The following is a 14,644-nucleotide window of genomic DNA, read 5'->3' as shown; positions in this document are numbered from 1 at the left end:
GGCAGTGGGTGCAGAGGGAGGGACTTCTGCGGCAATCCTTCAGGCCATTTGGGAATCTCAGAAGATTCATAGGGCCCGGGGCCGGCCATCTGCTTGTAGGGTTCTCGCTCCTAGATTCGGTTAAGATGGCCCGTTGCTGTCCAGACGATGGTTCTAATTCATAAGCACAGACATTGGTCAAGTGAGACTGTTCCCGATTCTTGAGGTCTTCCCTCCTAGAGAACATCCTCTCTCCATCTTCTTTGGTCTAGGGATCAAGGAAGCGTTCATGTCAGCTGATGTATTAGGTTACGTATGTGGGAGGTCCCTCAGCTTTATTAAACATTTAGCTAGCTACTAGGCAGGGGCCATGGGGGAAAGTAAAGACTTGAAAGAGCCTGCAGGAAACTCAGAGAAATAAAATGATGTATTATTCTGACACAAGGTAGAAGGCAGTAAAGGCCTTTAAGAGGAATAAAGCTTGGGGACGTGCACTGTAGTTTCTTTGTGATCGAGGCCATATGAGGAAGCTGTTGGGATGCTGTGGGAGGGCAGTTTTTGAAAGTGCTGTGAGAATGGGGAAGGGCTCCCCTGGAGGAAGGAACAGCATGAGCAGGGTGCAGATGCGGATTTGGGAGGGTGTGGGGGGGTCTTGGGCTGGTGTCTCAGGACAGTGTCAGAACCTCAGTCCACAGAGGTGCCCACTCATGGGAGTCTCGGAAGCAAGAATGGGTTGTGGACTTCATTCTCTGAGCAAGGAACAGCCCCTGGAAGGTTTTGGTGGCTGTGAAGGGTGACACTGTGTGCCCCCAAAAGATATGTTGAGGTTCTAACTCCCAGCACCTTGGAATGTGACCCATATTTGGAAATGTGGTCTTTGGAGATGTAACTAGTTGAGAGGAGGTCTCACTGAGCAGGGTAGACCCCTGACCCCCTATGACTGGTGTCCTTGTAAGAAGAGAAGAGATACAGACACAAGGGGAGCTCACCAGGTGACCCTGGAGGAGAGGACTCAAGTGTTACAGCCTCTGGCCAAGGAATGCCAAGTGAGTGCCTTGCCACACTTGGGCTGCTCTAACGAATGCCATCAGCTGTGTGGCTTGTCCATCACAGAAGTTGGTTTCTTCCAGTTCTGGAGCTGGAAGTCCAAGATCAGGGTGCCAGCAGGGTCTGGGGCCCCATCTCCACATCTCATCACAATGGGATCGAGGTTTCAATGTATGAATTTTAAAGGGTCATAAACGTTCAGGCCACAGCACTGTGGGTTGCTGGCAAACCACCGGAAAGCAGGAAGAAGCAAGGAAGTCTTCTCTCCTGCAGGTTCCAGAGGGATCATGGCCCCACAGACACCTTTATTTTGGACTCCTTTCCTTCAGAACTGTGGAAGAGTAAGTTGGTGTGGTTTTAAGCCACCAGGGGGAGAAAGCTGACACGGTTGCCCTAGTAAATGGATACCGTGGGGTCCATTGGTGGCACTGAAGACGCCCTCTGGTCTTGCTGTCTTCGCTTCGGGCTCCATAGCATGGGGTGATTCTCAGCTCACTGCCTAGGGTTGTGGGGTGGTGTGCTGCCCACTGTTCCCGCCTACCCCTGGCTGGGCCACCGGGTTCTGATAGCATCACGGGTTGGGTTATCCAAAGCTTGACTATTTTTGCTGTTGTTTCCAGGAAAAGATCCAGGTGTCAGGAAGAAATGCTATTACACGAAGAAGGAGATCTTTTAGGTAGAGAGTGCTAAAGTCCCTGTGGGGGGACAGGTGCCGAGGCTAGAGAGCAGGGGGAGGAGGGAGGGGAGGGGGTGGAGGCGATTCAGCTGGCTGCCGTGTCCCTCGAGGGTCAGGGATGAAAGATGCTAGGGCCGGTGTGGGTCCGGCTGAGGAGAAACGCCATGTGCTTTTGGCCCTATGTGGTTAAACTAAGGTCTGTGTCACCGTTTCTACATGTTAGGAAAAGCAAGCAGGGCTGTGGGGGTGGTTTCAGCGGATGGCTGCAACCTGTTTGCACCTGGCTTGGCCAGCTTCGCGCGAGGCCAAGGTCGAAGCTGTGTCTGTTGAAAGGGAGCTGTGACACGGCTTCCGCGTCCCCCTGTATCCCACACAGCTCTTCTCACCGCCAGCCCCCTGTCCCGCAACCCGCCCAGCTCCTTCATCAGCCTGTTTTTCCAGAAAAGGTGAAAGAAAAATTCGCCCTGGCTGGATACGGATCGACAGGCCGCCTGTGTCCTGCACAGTGAGGACATTGTTCAAGACAGTGCCACCTCTATGAAAATATTGGTTCTGTAGCATTGCCAAGATTTCTGAGTTAGTTATCAACCAGCTCTCCTTGTGAAAGCTCAACCTGCCTTCTGACAGGTTTAATCGGCGTGCAGTCCTTTCCAGGAAAAGTTCATGGTATTCGTGTGCACGGCCCCTCTGTGCCCTGCTTGTCACCAGTGGCCACTGGGCACTGGGGTGGGGGTGGCGTGAGACTGTTGTCTCGGCAATTGTAACACAGAAAAGGGCAAGAGAATTCTTGCTCGAACAGGCTGGGAGAGATGGCATCTCTGTGTCATACTGATGTGTCTTTAGGGAACACCTTTAGCCAAAGATTAAAAGGAGAAGTGTCCTGTCCGGAGGGAGAGCCATTGTTTGAGCTCGAACCTTCGGTGTTTAGATTCTGAGACTCTTGTTAATGAGGATTTTGAACCACAGTTATCTACTGGCTTGGAAAGGAAAACAGTGGTATTTCCTTTGATGTAATCACCTTGGAAAACAGAGTGTTGCAATTCGAGGCTCTAAGCAAACTCGGCAATCTGTTTTTTATAAAATCATCTTATCCGGATATGTAAATTGACAGGTAAAATTTACCTGAGAAGGTGGTTATTTTAGCCATTAATCCACTTGGGCTTAGAAAAGATTATTTTCAAGTTCCAGAAAGAAATAAGGAGTGCCAGACTTATGCAAACATTAGGTTAACATTAAAAAAAAATTAAGCATAGCCCGAAATTCGTAATAAAACATGCTGGACCTTTGAAGTATCGGATTTAATGATGTAGAGTGTATGAAGGGTAATAGTTTGATAGAATCATCAGATGAGTTTCCTTCCACCGTTCTTGAGCCTGTCCACGTTTGTAAAAATGGCTGTTTTGTATGACAGACTTAAGAGTAGCGAGGACATTAATAGAGGAAATTAAATAATACCCAGGGCCAGTGGGCTGGGAAGTCAGTCTGGGGGCCTGCGGCCTCTTCTCTGCTCCTGACTTCCTGAAAGGCTGTGGCTGAAGCGATTAACCTCTTTGGGCCTCAGCTTCTCCGTCTGTGAAAAGGGAATCCTGTGCGTCAGCTGCCTTACAAGGGGGTAAGATGAGTGAGCCAGCTCTTGGGAAGAGAAGTAAGGAGGAGGCTTGGAGACTTCGGGATGAAAAGCAGCGAGGGGAATAAACCACCCCCCTCCCCCATCCCCACGCCTCTGATTTTGGCCCCTTTGGTGTTTGTTATCCTGCGGTGCCGTGTTGATTTGGCCCTGTTCCTCAAAAATATTCAAAGCAAATATTAACTCAAGATAATGCAACGTGAGTAGCGCAAAGGCCAATTAACCTGGATAAAGAAAATATCGCCGTATTTTAAAGCTGTGGCTATGCGATCCTTCCAGGATGGCTCATAAATTCCTGGTTGGTGGCAGCAAGAACATGTTTGAGAAATTAATGCCGGGGTATCTCAAGGCAGCTTAATAATCATGTCAGATCTGCACACTGTGCCCATTGCTGAAACTCTTCGTGGCTGATAAGGTGCTTGTTAGAGAAATGGGAACTAAATTTATAGTCGGCTTCTGTGGAGCCAATTTACATGTTGTACTGTTGGAGCCGAGAGCTGAAGGGAATGTGCTTGAAGCCAAAATTGGCTTTGTGGCTCTGGTTTCCTCCGCTCAGCACCACCTGCCTCCAATCAAACTGTCCAATTACAGGAAACAATTGTTTTCTTGCTTTCTGGGAAGTGAAGAAATTCATCCAGTAAAGGTCTGATTTCTAAATGCTTCTCCCTCTTCCCCACCAACCCCCACTCCCTGAAAAGAAAAAAAAAAGAGCAGGAAAACCTAAAATTCAAAACATCAACACAGTTTTGGGGGAGTCAGTGGGTCTCGAGCAAACTACTTTCCAAGTTCAAAAATCAGAAGGATGCGGTTGGTGCCTTTTGGTGTTATTGAACACAGACACCTGATCTGTAATTACGTCCCATAATAATGTTATTAGCCCATTCAGAAGAAAGACTCTCCCTTTTAAGATGTGAGGCAGTAATTAAAGGCTGTGAATTTCACAGGTGAAATCTTGCAGAAAGTGAGATTTTAAAGGCAAAGATTTTCGTGATTTAACTCTGGCTGATTAAACTTTCTTCTCAAAATAAAATCTTGTATTTGAAACAATGAAATTGATAGCAATGATACTGTTTATCTCTTGGCCCAGTCTCATCTCTTTAAACTCTGATTTGACTTGCTGAAGCTTACTTCTCAGAAATGGTTGAAGGAGCGGCAGAGAGGCTGAAAGGACAATGGACCTTCGGCCGCACGTAGATGGAATTTTGCACATGCAGAGCGCGGACGCTGAGTACACGATCCCCTCTGGCAGGTAATGTTTTAAGGGAACTAAAAAACAAAACTCACTTGCTGTGTTTCTGTGTCACTGCCTGAGTTTTGCTTTTTTAGGAAATAAAAACAGAACTGCTCAATATTTCATGATTCAGTTAAAAAATGACCTCATGAAAACCCCTTATAGGTACTTTTTCATAATGTTCCACTAAGGCCTTTACCTGCCCGAGACGACCTCCAAAAACTTACTCACACGACTTTGAATTTTTGCCACATCTGGAATCCACGTAATTTATTGCAAGGGAATAATCCCATCCCACTCCACGAGGTCTCCCATGCTTCGGATGTTGGCTCCTGAGTGGTGCTGTTTCCTCCTCCAGGAAGCCCCCCTTGATCTGATCAGCTCTCACTTTTGTGCCTCTTCAGCCCTGCTTCAGCCTCCGTGCCAGGTGGTGGTTTCACTTCTGCCCTGCAGAGCAGCCCTCTGGGAATATGAACTCATTGAGGACTAGGCTACTTCTTCTCCAGTTGGTAAATGAATGGGTGGATAATTTCCTCCCATTTTTCTGATGTCCCTAAGAGACCTTTCTTCCTCACTAGGACTCCAACCTCAGGACCTTTTCCTTTCATTCCATACCCTCCCTGGGTGACCTCATGTACTCTCGTGAGGTCTCCTGTAACCTGTGGCCTGCAAAGGACCAGATGGGGGTCTTAGTTGGGCCTGAAGCATACCCACGGGCTCTAGAATCTGGGTGGGTACTCTCACTTGAGTCTTAATTTTCTAACCAAATGGGGGTGGAATATACCAGCAAGGTCAAGTCACTCTTCAAACCTCAGCTATGCCCAGGTGTCACGTCTCCGAGGCCCTCCCCACCTGCACACCCCGTCTCCAACCCCAGCCTCACATGGCTCTGGGGCTGCCCCTGATTTGGTGCCTATCAGAGCCTCTGGAAAGGGAATTTCTCCGGGGCAGGGGCTGAGCATTACTGAGCTCTGTTTCCCCAGTGTCAAGAAGGCTCTTTTGGGAAATCTTTACTGAATGAATGGATCTGGTTTTAACAACAGAGTCTGTGCTCCTTCCTGCATGATGCTCTGTGTTCCCAAGAATGAGTTTCGGGTACTGAAAATGTACTAGTTCACGGTGATCTGGTGACTCAGGGGATAACTGTGGGCATGGGGGGCTTTCCAGCAACCAAGTTAGATGAAACCACATAACAACCTTCCCACCCCACGGGTTGACCTGTTTCTCAATCCTATTGTCCCCACGTCCATGGCTGCTGGAATCCGATGAGGCAGGGCCATCTCTCTGCTAGTGTTTGATGAGAAAAGGGAATTGAAATGTGGGTGACTGATTTGGACCTTGAGAAGCAGATAGGATGTCATCCTCTTCTCTCCCACAGAGTGGGAACCACTCTGTGAGAAGGGGGCTTCCTGTGAGCCCTCCTAGGCCTCCCAGAAGTTCTGCCCTATCCCACGGAGCAGGAGGGGAAGCCTGCTGGGTGGGACTGTGCAGACACCGATGATCTGGGCTTTCACAGCCGCTCTGGGTGACTTTCCCCATTAGGATGAAAGATCTCTAATAATTCCGTTCCCGCCCAGATCCTCATTTTGCTTTTTTAGAGGCGAAGTGAGAGTGGAACTCTGAGTCTTGCCTGATTGGGTTCATCTGTGAGGCATTCTGGCTGGTGCCTGGAGCCCCTCTGGGCTGATGGGCAGATGCTCCTTCCTCCCAACAGCCGGTGGGACCCGGCGGGCAGGCAGAGACCGGCTGTGTTCTCCTTGCCCCCTTAGCAGTCAACAGAGGTGGAGATATGTTTCTTTTCTGCCTTGTTCTCTCAGCTCTTACCATCTTCAAGTCCCCTCCTCCGTGTATCTTTTCCTGACAGTGTCCCCTCCTTCCCGGAGGACGTCAGCCCTGATCTCACCCCTGAGACCCCTCTGGCCCCCCAGATCTGCTCATCGGTAACTCCACACATTGGATGTGGGTCTCTGCTCAGGGCTTAGCCTGCCAACGGCCTGGCAGCCCCCAGGACACACTGGCAGGAAGTGTGTCACTGATCACTGTAAACTCAGGGCACAGTGCAGGTGACGGCTCAGTATGGATTTGTAAGGAGTGAGAGAAGCGTGTGGTGGCAATTAGCCCTCTGCCCAGTGGCCTTTGAAAAAATAATGCAGAGGCCCAGGCCCCACCCTGGACCAGTGGAATCAGAATCTCTGGGGCTGGGGCCTGGCCATCAGCATTTACAAAGTCCCCAAGATGGTTTCACCGTGAGGATAACTGGGAGGGGCAGAAGCCAGGCTTTGGGGCCTGACTACCTCGGCTGGGATCCGGGCTTCCCTCCTGACTGTGGTCTCCTCATTTTCTAAAGGCAAGGCCGGTGGGGTGAGGGGGCTGGGTTCTGGGTATGCATTAAAAAGTACCTAGAAGAGGGGTGCCTGGGTGGCTCAGTGGGTTAAAGCCTCTGCCTTCGGCTCAGGTTATGATCTCAGGGTCCTGGGATCGAGCCCCGCATCGGGCTCTCTGCTCAGTGGGGAGCCTGCTTCCCCCTCTCTCTCTGCCTGCCTCTCGGCCTACTTGAGATCTATGTCTGCCAAATAAATAAATAAAATCTTAAAAAAAAGAAAGTACCTAGAAGAGAATGCACACCCAGTGACCTTTAACCTTGCAGGTGGAAATGTTCGGTGCACTTGGGCTTGAGCTGGAAGCTCTGGAGTTAGGCAAGGCCTGGTTCGAGCAAGTTACCACATCTTTGAATCTGGGTGGGCTACGTGACTCCTACGTGGGCTAGTTGCCTCCCCTGGGAAACGGGAATAATCATGTTACCCACATCACAGAGGTGTAGGGATTAAATGGGCTAAGACGTTCAGGTAATAATATTTGATGATCAGTAGCTATTTATTATTGCTATTATTAGGTCACTGGATATTCAGGGGACGAACACAGGATGAGTGCTGGCTGAGTTTACAGAAGGAAAAGTAGGCACGTACTGCCACGTAAACTTGTTACTTGGACCTCCCTTCTAAACCTCTCTCTTTAAGCCTTGAACTTTAAGGAAAAGATGTTTGCTTTGATTTCTGACCTTCATAGATCAAAATATCGATTAGACATTGTCTCCATTATATAATGCTAAGTTTGTGAACTTCCAATACATTTCTGGAGTGGAAATACATTTTTATCTGCTAATTTCTGTTAACAAGGCAACAAGCTTTCTTAAATAAACAATCATATTTTTAGAGAAGTGTAAATTAAAGCACTATTCTTAATTTTGCTAAACTTGTCCTCCCTCTGACTGTAATTTACTCTGACGATCACAGTGTTCTTGTAACTGCTGACTTGGGCCGTGCTTAGCCAGCCCTGGGTTCTGGCTGTTAGAGCATGGTGAGAGAGATTCTGTTTGGGACTGAGGCCTGGGAACCCGGAGTTGGAGTTTACAAGCTGGTAGCTGAGGCCCTGGCAGCCCCCTGCTCTTCCTTCCCTGCCGAGGTTAATGGGGGTAAGGGAACCACGATCCGAAGCGGGGGCCATTCAGCCTTCTAGTACGTGGATGAATGGGCAAATGCATTCTGGCCTTGAATGACAAATCAAATGCTTGAAAAGGATAGAGAAAAATTATGAATATCTAATTCAGAAAAATGATAAACCTCTAATCGGCTCAAAAGCTGCTACCTGAGTGATAATAGGAGCCTCCTCCCAGAGCGCACTCAAGTACGTCTGGCATTTCCGCAAAGCCCCCCACAAACCAGGTCACTTGGGGTCACCTGCTTCTGCCATCCAGGGCTGCTGTCTGGGGAACGAATGAGCTAGCCTCATACAGCTGTCATTGTATGCTTTGAGAAGGCCACTGTCCACGGCTGAGTGCTGCCTCCAGGGGGATGACTCCCCAAGTCTCCAACCCTAAGGGGGACAGGGGGAACTAGGTTTCCTGCAGAGATGGATGAATACAGGGGGCCTGCTGTCCGGCATCTCACACGTACCCAGGGATCAGCTCTGAGGCCCCCTTCCCTTGCGGCAACCCCCGGGCTGTTTGGGGAAGGTAGCACGTGGTCCTCCCCGACACCAGACCCCTCTTATAGAGCACAATCCCTGTGCGTGCATGGGTGCAAAAGGGTGCAGACGTTTGAGTTCAGAGCAGGGAGAACCAGCCTAGGTCCTTGCTTCGCCAGCTGGAAATTCCCCGGTGCGAATGTAAAATCCAAACCAACCTCGTTAAGCAATCAACAAAGATAGTATGACTTGGGAATGCCTTCCTAGAGGGCAATTTGGCAATATTGATCAAGAGTCTTAGAAATGTTCCCTGTTTTCTACTCAGCACTGTAACTCCTAGGAATTTCTTCTCGGGAACTAGTTGATGTGTTCGTAAAGACCTGTGTTTGAGGATTTCACTTTAAAATTTGTCTCACTGATATAGGTGTAAAATTGGAAACTAACGATCTTAATGTCAGAAATAGATTCTGGTATTTACATGCATTTTTCAAAATACTTTAGAAGACGTTAAATCACGGCTAGTGATTTAGGATAGTTAAGTAGTAGTTAAGTAGTAGTTAAGTAGTTAAGTAGTTAAGTAGTTAAGTAGTAGTTAAGGATACAGGAAGATGTCTATGCTGGAACGTTAGGTTTCAGTGTGTGTGAGCCTAATCATTCAAAAACATGTCTGCAGAACATATATCTATGTGTGTGTGTATCCTGAAAAGACTAGAAAGAATGCACCAGGATATGGAGAGTGGTTGTCCCTGGGCAATGAGACAATCATGGAATTTTTTGTCTGTTTTCCCCTAATTCTCTCTACTGAGCGTGTGTGACCCCCGTCTCAGATGCTGCACACTTTTTCCAGGGCCAAAGTGGTGGAGGTGGACCTGTGTGAGTCTGAGCCCCGAGCCTGGGAGAACCATGGTCCCTGTGGGGTCCTGCAGGTGGCCGGCAGGCAGTTGCAGGGAAAGCCGGCAGGCAGTTTCAGTCAAGTCTGCATTGGCTTCCCAGCTCTGCTACTGAAATGCCATTGACCTTGGATGGGTCTCTTTACTTCTAAAAGCCTTAAGTTTCCTCACCTGTAAAATGGAGATTGCTATAGCACCTGCGGGATTGTAAGCGAAATGATACATAGAAGGAGTTAGCACTGTCCCCCGTAATCAGGGTGTGTGTGTGTGTGTGTGTGTGTGTGTGTGTGTGTGTGTGTGTTGTGGATGTGTGTGTGTATGGGGGTGTCTTTTCACCTGATAAATGGATCCAAGGTCATTTTCACTTCTCCCTTCTTAAAAGTTGGGTCCACCCTTAGCACCCTCTGAGTCCACTCTCTTCACAGCCATGTGCCTAGACCATGGCTTCCCTGGGCCAGGCACACTTTGCGAGGTGGAAAAGTCAAGAACTTTGCAAATACCATCTCACTCCTGTCAACAAGGAAGTGATATGCTTAAAAGGAAGCTATCATCACCATCATCACCATCATCATCATCATTATCACCACCATCATCACTATCATCATCATCATCACCATCATCACCATCATCACCATCATTATCACCACATCACCATCATCATCACCATCATCATCATCACAATCATCACCATCATCGCCATCATCATCATCACCATCATCACCATCATTATCACCATCATCATCACCATCATCACCATCACCATCATCATCATCACCATCATCACCATCATCGCCATCATTGCCATCATCGCCATCATCCCAGTATAAGGAATGGATGAGGTTCTCAGAGCCTGGCTTGGCCCCTACCCCTCTCTGCTGCTGGTTCCCTCCTGTGGACTCGCAGTGCTCAGGAACAGCTGTTGGTGTACCTGACCATGCCCCTTTCTGGAAAGCACTACTGTGGCTGTGAGGTGAGCTGGCTGGAAGGGAGGGGATAATGGGCACAGTGGCAATGCCAGTGACTGAGGCCATCCTGGCAGCGGGCATGTGCGCCATCGCTGAGCCATGCCCCACGTTCACCATGGGGGTGATGCCGGCGAGAACAACAGAGTACAGGGCCAAATGCAAATTGTTTTAAAACACACAAATGAACTTGGTTCAGGTGGTGCCAGAGAATTCTCGATTTCAGCAGAGAGTTATTCTGTGCACTTTTACTGCGATCATCCAATAAAAAGGCAACTGTTCATAGAGACATTAGGTTGTTGATTTAGGAGATGCTGTCAAGGAAAGCAGGCCACAAATTTTGCCCAATTTGCCAAACTGATTTTAGTTGCCTTTTTTTTTGTTTCCCCCAGAGCACATGAGACCTTCAAATCTGTGTGGTTTCTCTTTGTGAAATTGTTACTCTGAACATTTAGAATCAATTTGATGAAGCAACACTCCCCTCGAGCCATGCAAGGGGCCATGGTGCCTCGGGAAGGGGCTCCCAGGTGTGTGGTGGGACTCCCAACCCCGCAGAGTTTCAGAAAGAGAGAGCATCGTGTAGTAGGATGCTGATGGGAAAACGTGGCATGGGCCGTAGGTCCTGTCAGAGATCGGGGGTCAGGGAACAAGGAGATGGTGTCACCTGCCATGAAAGGGACACCTCCATTGCCCAGCATTGAATTAACGGGTGGTGACACGGGCCGTTGCCCAGAGCCCTGTGCTTAGAGGGGTCCTGCATGTGATTTAGCGCTCTGCGTCCCTGCTCTGAAATTCTTCCTCATTATGAGCTTGCAGCGCTTTATTTCCACTTTGTAGCAAAGCTGTTTCTTTTTCTTTCTGGACACGGAGCTAGGCTCCTTCTCTCACCCTCTCTTGCCATCAGGTTGGCCATGTGGCGGTCTGCCCAAAGCAATGTGAGTACCAGTTGCATGCTTGCCCCCTCCGGCCCCCCACGAGCGTGGGTCAGGTGGGGCTGAGAGGTCTGGAGCACACCGAGAGGGCCCTGTGTGCCCTGACTGCTCAGGGGGCTGTGGAGGCGTCCTTCTGGGAGATGCTGTCAAGGATCGCAGACCAGGCGTCCCCCCTCAGGCTCCCCAGGCTGTGCCCCACCCAGGCGGCTGTGGAAGCCGGTCGGTCTCAGGGTGGCGTTGCTGCTGCTGGCCAGGGTCTGCGTGTCCCGATAACTGCGTGGAGCCGAAGGCCCTGCCTCCCACCTCCCTGTCCCGGCCACTCAGAGCTGCCCGGCGCTCTCACAGGAGCAGAAACTAGATGTTTCTGGCGTCAAGAGACTCCAGACCCGGCTCTGTGGTTTCTGCAGCAACTCCTGGTGCAATGGGCTTTGCAGAGGAAGGAAGACTTTCTCAGAAGCCTCCAGAGGACTCCCTCCCTCAGATCGCTGGTCAGAATTAAGCTCGTGTCCGTCCCTACACCGACCCTGGCCAGGGCACTGCCGCCAGCGGCTTGGATAACCGGGACCTGCTCCTGGAGGCTCAGGGCTCCCCATATCTCCACGTGCTGGGCTTCGAACAGAGGGCGGCGAGAGGGACTTGCGGCGGGTAGGTGGCCAGACAGGGTTTGCCACAGGGCGCAGGACAAGGAAGTCCATGGGTTTTCCTTTTCCCAGCTTTATTGACATCAAATTGACTACATCACGTAGTATAAGCTTAAGGCATACAAGTGACGATTTGATCCACATATACGTCAGGAAGCAATCACCACAAGAAAGTAAACACCTCCATCACCTCACATAATCACATTTATTTATTTATTTATTTATTTATTTTTGTGGTGAGAACATCAAAGCTTTTTATTCTCTTAGCAACTTTCAAGTCTGTCTTTTTTTTTTTTAAAGATTTTATTTATTTATTTGACAGAGATCATAAGTAGACGGAGAGGCAGGCAGAGAGAGAGAGAGAGAGGGAAGCAGGCTCCCTGCTGAGCAGAGAGCCCGATGCGGGACTCGATCCCAGGACCCTGAGATCATGACCTGAGCCGAAGGCAGCGGCTTAACCCACTGAGCCACCCAGGCGCCCTTTTTTTTTTTTTTTTTTTTTTTAAACAAACAACAAATATTTGGTCTTGAGCTTCTGAGGGGAGAGAGTGGCCCTGTCTTTTATTTGTTCATTTTTTTGAGCAATAAATTATCCCGTGTCAGTTCTCATGACATGGGGGTGGGGCGCGAAAAAAAGATGCGTGGGACCCTGGGGAAGAGGAACCTGCCCCATGACCGTGAAGTTTATCTGAAGATAGGAACGACCCGTGTGGATCTTCAACGATAACCATCAGCTCGAGCCCTCCAGTGTTCCACCTTGAACGGTTGCCACGACACATGGCGGGAAGGGACACACAGAACTTCCTGGGAATGGCCACTGAAACTGGCCACTGAAACGGGCCATGGGGCAGAGAGTGGTGTAGCGGTGATTGGACTGCTGTGCGGTCGCCTATGCTTTCGGACAAATGACTCTGTCCTTTCAGGTTTGGTTTCTGTCCGTCCGGAACGTCAGCGGCTGCAAGTCCCAGCGCACCTGAGTGTCTGCCTGCAGCGGTTTAAATAGCAAGGATTTGGTTTTTCCTCAGAGAGCATGAAGACCAAGGTGAGTGGCTGCTAGCCCTGGTTTAGAAGCTCAGAGTATTAGTGCCAAACTTCCGCAATTTTCTTGGAGTTCTGCTCACCGTGGCAATTTGGCTGGTAGGGCCCCAGGTGTCACTTGGGGAGCAGGATGAAAGCGGTGAGGCAAGGAGGGACATTCGGCCGGGACTGGGTGATGCCCACCTTGCTGCTGGGGGAGCTGGGGAGTGAGGAGCAGAATGGTTAAGACCGGCTTAGACCAATCACGGCTGTCACCTCGGCCTGTCCCACGGCTGCTCTGAACCAAAGTGGGATTCTTCTAGCAAGAAACAAGGGAGGCCTCGGTACCAAACAGGCAGCAAGGAATGTATGTCACTGTCTGCAAAAACATTTGGGGTATGGGGAGGGATCCATAAAAACAAGGCAAGTCATATTTGAACACCTGCTGGCCACGAGGAGGGAGGTTCTGGGTCTGGGATCGTTTGTGACAGAATAAAGCCCAGATCAAGGTGAAAAACCAGAGCGCAGCTCGGATCAGAGCCGAGGCCGACGTCTGGAGATGCATCTAGCATTCTTGTCCGAGTTCGTCCTGCACTTAATCCTGCCGCTGTAAGTGTATCAGGGTGTTGAGTGTTTATATGACAGGCCCTGAGTGTGGCAGGTTATCTGCCCAGTCAGCCAGACCACTGATGAGAATGGCTTGACCTTCATATTTGAGCTCTTCTGGCCCGAGGGTAGCAATTCATGTGCGTTCCCATGGCCTTCGCCATGGGCTTCCTTCGCCGTCTTGGCTGACCTGTGTCACGGGGGCAGCTCTGGCCTCTCGTCATCCTCACCAGGCATGTGCCTTGAGAGCAGTGATGCCCAGTAGACGTGTCGCGTGAGCCACATTTGTAACCTGAAACTGTCTGGAAGCTGCTCTTTAAAAAAAATAAAAAGGGACGCATGAAAATAAATGAACAACTATTTTTTAGTTAATCCAATATACAGAAGTATTATTTCAACACCTAATAGGAAAATCATTAGTGACACAGTTTTCACTCTTTTTCATTCCAAGTCTTTGAAATCTGGTTTGCATTTTACACTTGACACGTCTCAATTCAGACGAACAAAGTTTCATGTGATCAGGAGGCACACGTGGCGAGTAGCTACCATATTGGAGAACGCAGTTCTAGACGACACACCACACACACTTTCCCTTCATCTCAAGAGCCTGCAGAAGAGAAGAGCCTCAGTAAATACTGAAAGAACACGTGTGGCCACAATGTTGGGACTGGGTCTTTCTCAGACATTGTTGTTTGAGAGGTAGACCAGGAAGCCCTGGAAGGGTGTGGATGGCAGTCAAGAGCCTGGACTTGGGTACACACCACTTGGTGTGACGTTGTCATCAGTTGGCCCAGATCAAACCACGTAGCTTCCTTATGCCTCCCTTTGTTTCCTCACCTGTAAAGAGAGACAGCAAGATGTCAAGAATTTTTAATGGGAAGATGGACACAAAATGTGGAGCACCTGGTGCATAGGGGAGACAGGAGAGACAGCAGCTCTAATTATTTTAAACTAGATATTCTGTGAGTCACAAGGAGAACTTGGGTTTTAGTAGCAACAGTGCGGTGTGGCCACAGCAGTGCTGATGTAAAGTATGGGTTCTCCCCGCTTTGGGAATTCTCCTGGGGAAATCT

At 49.5% G+C, this 14,644-nt stretch overlaps 1 long non-coding RNA gene across 1 annotated transcript; it reads left to right on the top strand.

Annotated features, from left to right (window-relative positions):
* The first annotated feature begins 10,189 nt into the window (after nt 1-10,189).
* On the top strand, nt 10,190-13,921 carry LOC125109937 (uncharacterized). Its single transcript, XR_007130377.1, has 2 exons — nt 10,190-10,383; nt 12,872-13,921. It is a non-coding gene; the product is annotated as an uncharacterized LOC125109937 (long non-coding RNA).
* The last annotated feature ends 723 nt before the right edge of the window (nt 13,922-14,644 follow it).

This window comes from Lutra lutra, chromosome 9, assembly GCF_902655055.1.
Source record: "Lutra lutra chromosome 9, mLutLut1.2, whole genome shotgun sequence".
Taxonomy (NCBI): Eukaryota; Metazoa; Chordata; class Mammalia; order Carnivora; family Mustelidae; genus Lutra; species Lutra lutra.
The sequence above is the reverse complement of the archived record's forward strand: the minus strand, read 5'-3'. Positions and strand labels throughout refer to the sequence as shown.